The following is a 6,140-nucleotide window of genomic DNA, read 5'->3' as shown; positions in this document are numbered from 1 at the left end:
GTGGAAGTGAGGTAGAAGGCATCTTCCTGATGCTTCAGTGTTACCGCTGACAAGCACAATCCTGAAGACGAGAGGTTTATGCATCCATGATCTGGGGTCTAGTCAGCCTGGTGGGTGTCAAGAGGCTGTAGCCATGGAAACTAGATTTTAGCTATGCATCTGTAACAGGGAAGAGCTAAATCAGATTCCATGTTGGATCTGTTTCTTTGACTTTAACCTTTGTTTTGTTTTGTTTTTAAAATTTATTTAATTTTGGCTGTGTTGCGTCTTTGTTGCTGGGCACGGGCTTTCCCTAGTTGCGGAGAGCGGGGGCTACTCTTCGTTGTGGTGCGCGGGCTTCTCACTGTGGTGGCTTCTCTTGTTGTGGAGCACGGGCTCTAGGCGCGCGGGCTTCAGTAGTTGTGGCACACGGGCTCAGTAGTTGTGGCTTGTGGGCTCTAGAGCGCAGGCTCAGTAGGTGTGGCGCACGGGCTTAGTTGCTCCATTGCATGCGGTATCTTCCCGGACCAGGGCTCAAACCTGTGTGCCCTGTATTGGCAGGTGGATTCTTAACCACTGCCAGGGAAGTCCCTAACCTTTGCTTTTCGTTGCTTTTGTTATTGTAATCATACATAATGGCCTGCCTCTGGGAACCCTGCCCACCTGTGAGTGGCTGCAAGAAAAAAAGAAACTAACACATCCCCTCATCAAGGCTGGTGATTCCAGGAGATGTTTTGCAAGACTGATGGACCTTTTCCTTTACTTCCTCACTGCCTCTCCCTCTCTGATTCTATAAAAGAAACTGGCATCCAGACCTAGATAAGACGGTTTTTCAGAGACACTAGTCTGTCATCTTCTCAGTCGGCCGGCTTTCCGAATAAAGTCGTATTCCTTGCCTCATCACCTCGTCTCCGATTCATTGACCTGTCGTGCGGCGAGCAGAGTGAGCTTGGACCCGGTAACACATCCAATCATTATAGTAGCAACTCCTGCTTTTCACCTTCTCCTTCACTGCATTATGCACTTTTCTCCCAGGGAAAAGTGGCCACTAGGACTTCCTCTCTCCCCACTTTAGCTACTCTGGGCTGCTCTAGGACAGCTGGAGGATCCAGGACTCTATGTCCACCTTGCCCCTTGCAGTCCCTGTAAATGAAAGCTGGTGGGGAGCCCTGGGAGTTTTAATTCTTTTCTTGCAAAAACAAACAAACAAACTTATCATTTCTGGAGAAAAAAAAATCTTCTTCATAGTATAAATTTGGATAGACAGCATAGGAAAAAAATATGGAGGCACTTGAAAACTTTCGTACTTGATCTGTAAGAAACGAGGAGCAATTAAATGCTTTTAGCGTGATGACAGTGGTGTTTTAGAAAGATAAGTCTAACAAGAATTAAAGGAGAAGAAGGTGGAATCAGGTAAGCTATCTATCTAGCAGGCTATTTTCGTAGAGACTTCGTTCATTCGTTCATTTGACCGCCACTTATCGAGTTGTTATTATTCCCCAGGCTTTGCACCAGATGCTGAGGATACAGTTGAAGCAAGACTGACTCTGCCTTAGTGAAGTTTATAGTAATTAAGTGAGAACTGACAATCCAGCATAGTAAGTGCTAAATAGAGGATACTCTGAAAACACAACAAAGACAAGTAGAAAAAGCAACATTTAAGCTGACATCTGAAGGATGAGTCAGGAGTGACTCCACCGAAGGATGAGGCGAAGTGGCGGGAAGAACCATCCAGGCAGATTGAAAAGCACATTCAAAGGCTCAGAGGTGAGGGAAGAGAGCTTCTTTGAGGAACTGGAAGAAGTTCGGTATGTCTAGAGCCTCTGAGTTGGAGGGTAGGGAAGAGGAGGGGGAAATGGGGAAACATGAGATTGGAGAGAGAGAATGAAGCCTTGAAGGGCTTTCCAAGCCTGTTAAGAGGTTCAGGATTTCTCTAGGGAGCAACAGGCAGCTACTTAAGCAGAGCAGGGACATGATTACTTTTGCACTGTAGAAATTCATTCTGGTTGTCATATGGAAAATGGATCACAGGGGAGGAAACCGGAAGTTGAGAGACCAGCTGGGAGGTTGCTGCCCTAGGCCAGGAGCAAGACAACCATGGCCTAGATTAGGGCAGTGGCAGATGGCTGTGGAATGGACCCAAAACCCTTTTCAAAGAGGGATCTTCAAGACATCCCTTTGTACAGTTTCTCTAAAAAAATAATTTTAGTTTTTCAAATTGCATACGTAGAATTGTGGGCTTTGATACATCTCTCACTTGGCCATGGTGGGATGGCCTAACCACTGGACACTATTAACAGGCACCACCATACATTCAACGGCAGCTGCTAGAATGAATGGCTTAGGGCCACAGAGAATATAACCAATTCCTATAGGTAGTCGTGCAAAATTAAATCGATTTTGTGATGCCAAATGTCTTTCTCGGTTCTCCAACTGAATTCTTAGTTTCTAGAAGGCAAGGCTTGTGGTATGAGATGACCCTGGAGAGGAAGGAAGGGGTCAGCTCCTAGGGCCTTGTAAAACCCAGTAAGCACTTTTGTCTTTATCTGAAGAACAGTGGGAAACCATGGAGGGATTCTAGGTAGGGAGTTGACAGAATCAGACATGCCTTTTTTTTTCACATTAAAAAAAACTTTTTAAACTTAAAAATTCCACTTACTCAAAGGTATAGAGAATAAGTATAAGAAACCGGCAGAAAACCATCCCTCCAGTTTTAACAGCTATTAACATTTACCACACTTGATTCATCTATCCCTTTTTTCCTTCTCTCTCTCCTTTTAGTTTTCATTTTCTTTTTGTTGCTTAGTTTTAATTTCATAATCATAAAGTGAACTTTGCAATCCAGTTAAACTTGGAGGGGGATAAGGAAAATATGGAACCGAAAGAACTGCAGTGAGAGTGTTACCGAGCCCAGGTCCGGCTGCTCGCCGCTTGAAAGCCAATTCTCAAGAGACAAGTGTTGGTAGGAAAGGAAAGGTTGCTTTATTTCGGAGTCTGGCAACCGGGGGTGGGGGGGCGGGGGGGTGCACACCTGTCCAAAGGCCGACTGCCCCCCTGACAATCAGGGGACAAGAGCTTTTATAGACAGAGAGAGGGGGCTACCTGCAGAAAAAATACAGTCAGCTCTGACAGTCATCTTGAAACTGGTCGTCAGTGGTCTGACCAGCATCATCTCGATTGTTTTAGGTACAGTGTTGTAGTTTATCTTACGACAGGGCCGAAAGTAAGCTCATCACACAAGATGAGTTGTGCCGAAGCACAGCAGTAGAGGGCTGCCGCTCGCTCAGGCAAAACAGCGCCGTCTGTCCTGCTGTGGTAGCTTTTATTAAAGCATTATCTAGGTTTACACTTTAAGACTTGTTTTCTTAACATTTCAGAAATGCCAAAGCAGCAACTATGTTTTTATTAATTATACAAGCAATAATTGGCTTTCTTGAAAACATGCCGTGCTTCGTCCTTGAGCGCAAAAGCAGCACAAAGTTCCCACCATTATTCTGATTATACTGAAGTAGCACAAGGACATTTCCTTGTGTTCCCACCATTCTGATTATACTGAGGACATCTCATGGATCAGTGCCCAAAGCACTCAATGCTTCTTTGCAGGCCCCCGGTTTGCTGGGGGGGTTGCTCAAAGCAATCAGGACTGTTTGCAGCTCTGGCTTATTCGCCAGCCCCCAGTTTGCTGGGGGGGGAGGGGCTCATGGGTCACGTCTCCTTTCCATGTCCTCAGTTATTCCACTACAGTACAGTTAATCTTCAGTTCCAGGATCGGTTTGTTTCCATTTCTTTGAGGCCAGTAAGAATTGTGGCAGCTTATGTCATGGCTACAGCCTGCTCATCATGTAGGTAACTTCTTCCACCTGGTGGGGGTCTCAGTATCTATAAGGCAGCCCACAGGATACCGCTCAGAACATGATCTATAGCCCTTAAGGAGGAACTAAAGGTCCTTGACGTTGCTTAATGACTAAACTATTATTATTTGGTCTCCTTTGACTGTTTTCCTTTGTTTCTGCATTTTCTCACTTCTCTGATGAAACTTATTCTTTGGCTAAAGTTTTTCACAGACAAAAGGCAGGCTGAGGACATGGAGGGGGGGCGGCAAGGACCATAGGGTCCTGCTCCTTTTCAAGAGCACAAAGATTATAGGATATTTTGAGCAGATGAGGTTGAAGGGGTGCTCTCCTGAGCTACAGAAGGAATGGTCTGGTGGTTAAGATAAAACACAAGTCAAATTTATTAGATTTGTCCACAGTCAGCGATGGTGATCTTCTTGCTGGTCTTGCAATTTCTGGACCCAGAGCACTCCATGGCTTCCACAATATTCATGTACTCCTTCACCTTGCCAAAGACCACATGTTTGCCATCCAAGCACTCAGTCTTGGCAGTGCAGATGAAAAACTGGGAACCATTTGTGTTGGGGCCAGCATTTGCCATGGACAAGATGCCAGGACTCGTATGCTTCAGGAGGAAATTCTCATCATCAAATTTCTCCCCATAGATGGACTTGCCACCAGTGCCATTATGGCATCTGAAGTCACCACCCTGGCACATAAATCCCGGAATTATTCTGTGAAAACAGGAACCTTTATAACCAAACCCTTTCTCCTCAGTGCTCAGAGCATGGAAGTTCTCTTCTGTCTTTGGAAATTTGTCTGCAAACAGCTCCAAGGAGATGCGGCCCAAGGGCTTGCCATCGATGGCGATGTTGAAGAACACGGTGGGGTTGACCATGACTGGGGGGGCAGGAGGCTCAGGGGCAGCAGTGTCTGCAAGGTGTCTCTCTCTCTCACTTTTTAAAATGGAAATATTTAAAAATAAATCCCATACGTTATGACATTTTACCTCTAAAAACTTCAGTGTGCATATCTAATAAATAAGAACAATTTCTCGGGACCTCCCTGGTGGCACAGTGGTTAAGACTCCACCTGCCAATGCAGGGAACATGGGTTCAAGCTCTGGTCCGGGAAGATCCCACAGGCCGCGGAGCAGCTAAGCCCGTGCGCCACAACTACTGAGCCTGCGCTCTAGAGCCTGTGAGCCACAACTACTGAAGCCCGCACACCTCGAGCCCGTGCTCCGCAACGAGAAGCCACCGCAGTGAGAAGCCCACACACCGCAACAAAGAGTAGCCCCCGTTCGCCGCAACTAGAGAAAGGCCGCACGCAGCAACGGAGACCCAACACAGCCAAAAATAAGTAAATAAATAAAAGGAAACTGTCAAACTGTTTGCCAAAGTCATACATCTCCATCATTTGTATATAAGAATTTTTCAAAAAATAAACCACAATTTCTCAAGTGACCACAATACCATTATCACATCTAATAAAATTAACAATAATTCCTTAACATCATCTAATACCTACTCTATATTCCCCAATAGTCTAAAAAAAAATGCCTTTTGTTACTGTTGGTTTTTTGGAATTAGGATCTAAATAAGGTCCACACATTGTGTTCATTAGGCCTTTTATTATTTTTTTAAATTTATCTAATTTATTATTTTATTTTATTTATTTATTTTGGCTGCGCTGGGTCTCCGTTGCTGTGCGTGGGCTTTTCTCTGGTTGCTGCGAGCGGGGGCTACTCTTCGTTGCGGTTCGTGGGCTTCTCATTGAGGTGGCTTCCCTTATTGAGGAGCACAGGCCCTAGGCACGCGGGCTTCAGTGATTGTGGCACGTGGGCTTCAGTAGTTGTGGCTCACGGGCTCTAGAGCGCAGGTTCAGTAGTTGTGGTGCATGGGCTTAGTTGCTCTACGGCATGTGGGATTTCCCGGACCAGGGCTCAAACCCGTGTCCCCTGCGCTGGCAGGTGGATTCTTAACCACTGCACCACCAGGGAAGCCCTATTAAGCCTTTTAAATCTCTTTTACTTTACAACAGTCTTCGCTCCCTCTTTTTGTTTCATGCCTTGACTTTTGGAGGAAACCAGGTGAGTTGTCTCATGGAATATTTAACCCTCTGAATTAGTCTGGTTACTTCCTCATTATGTGTTTAATTTGTTCCTCTATCCCTCATATTTCCTCTAAAGTAGAAGTTAGATCTAAAGGCTCGATTGGATTAAGGCTCAATGGTTTAGAGAACACAGCATTTCATAGGCAATTCTATGTACTTCATCTTGATCACATCAAGATGCATAAAATGTATGTCATCCCTCTTTTAGACTGA

The 6,140-nt window shown here is 45.3% G+C and overlaps 1 pseudogene; it reads right to left on the bottom strand.

The window, feature by feature from the left end:
- Positions 1-4,215: 4,215 nt before the first annotated feature.
- Positions 4,216-4,710, bottom strand: LOC114906150 (annotated as a pseudogene).
- Between the last annotated feature and the right edge of the window lie 1,430 nt (positions 4,711-6,140).

Source organism: Monodon monoceros, unplaced genomic scaffold (assembly GCF_005190385.1).
Source record: "Monodon monoceros isolate NGI ecotype Baffin Bay Population unplaced genomic scaffold, NGI_Narwhal_1 Super_Scaffold_22, whole genome shotgun sequence".
In the NCBI taxonomy this organism is placed as follows: Eukaryota; Metazoa; Chordata; class Mammalia; order Artiodactyla; family Monodontidae; genus Monodon; species Monodon monoceros.
The sequence above is the reverse complement of the archived record's forward strand: the minus strand, read 5'-3'. Positions and strand labels throughout refer to the sequence as shown.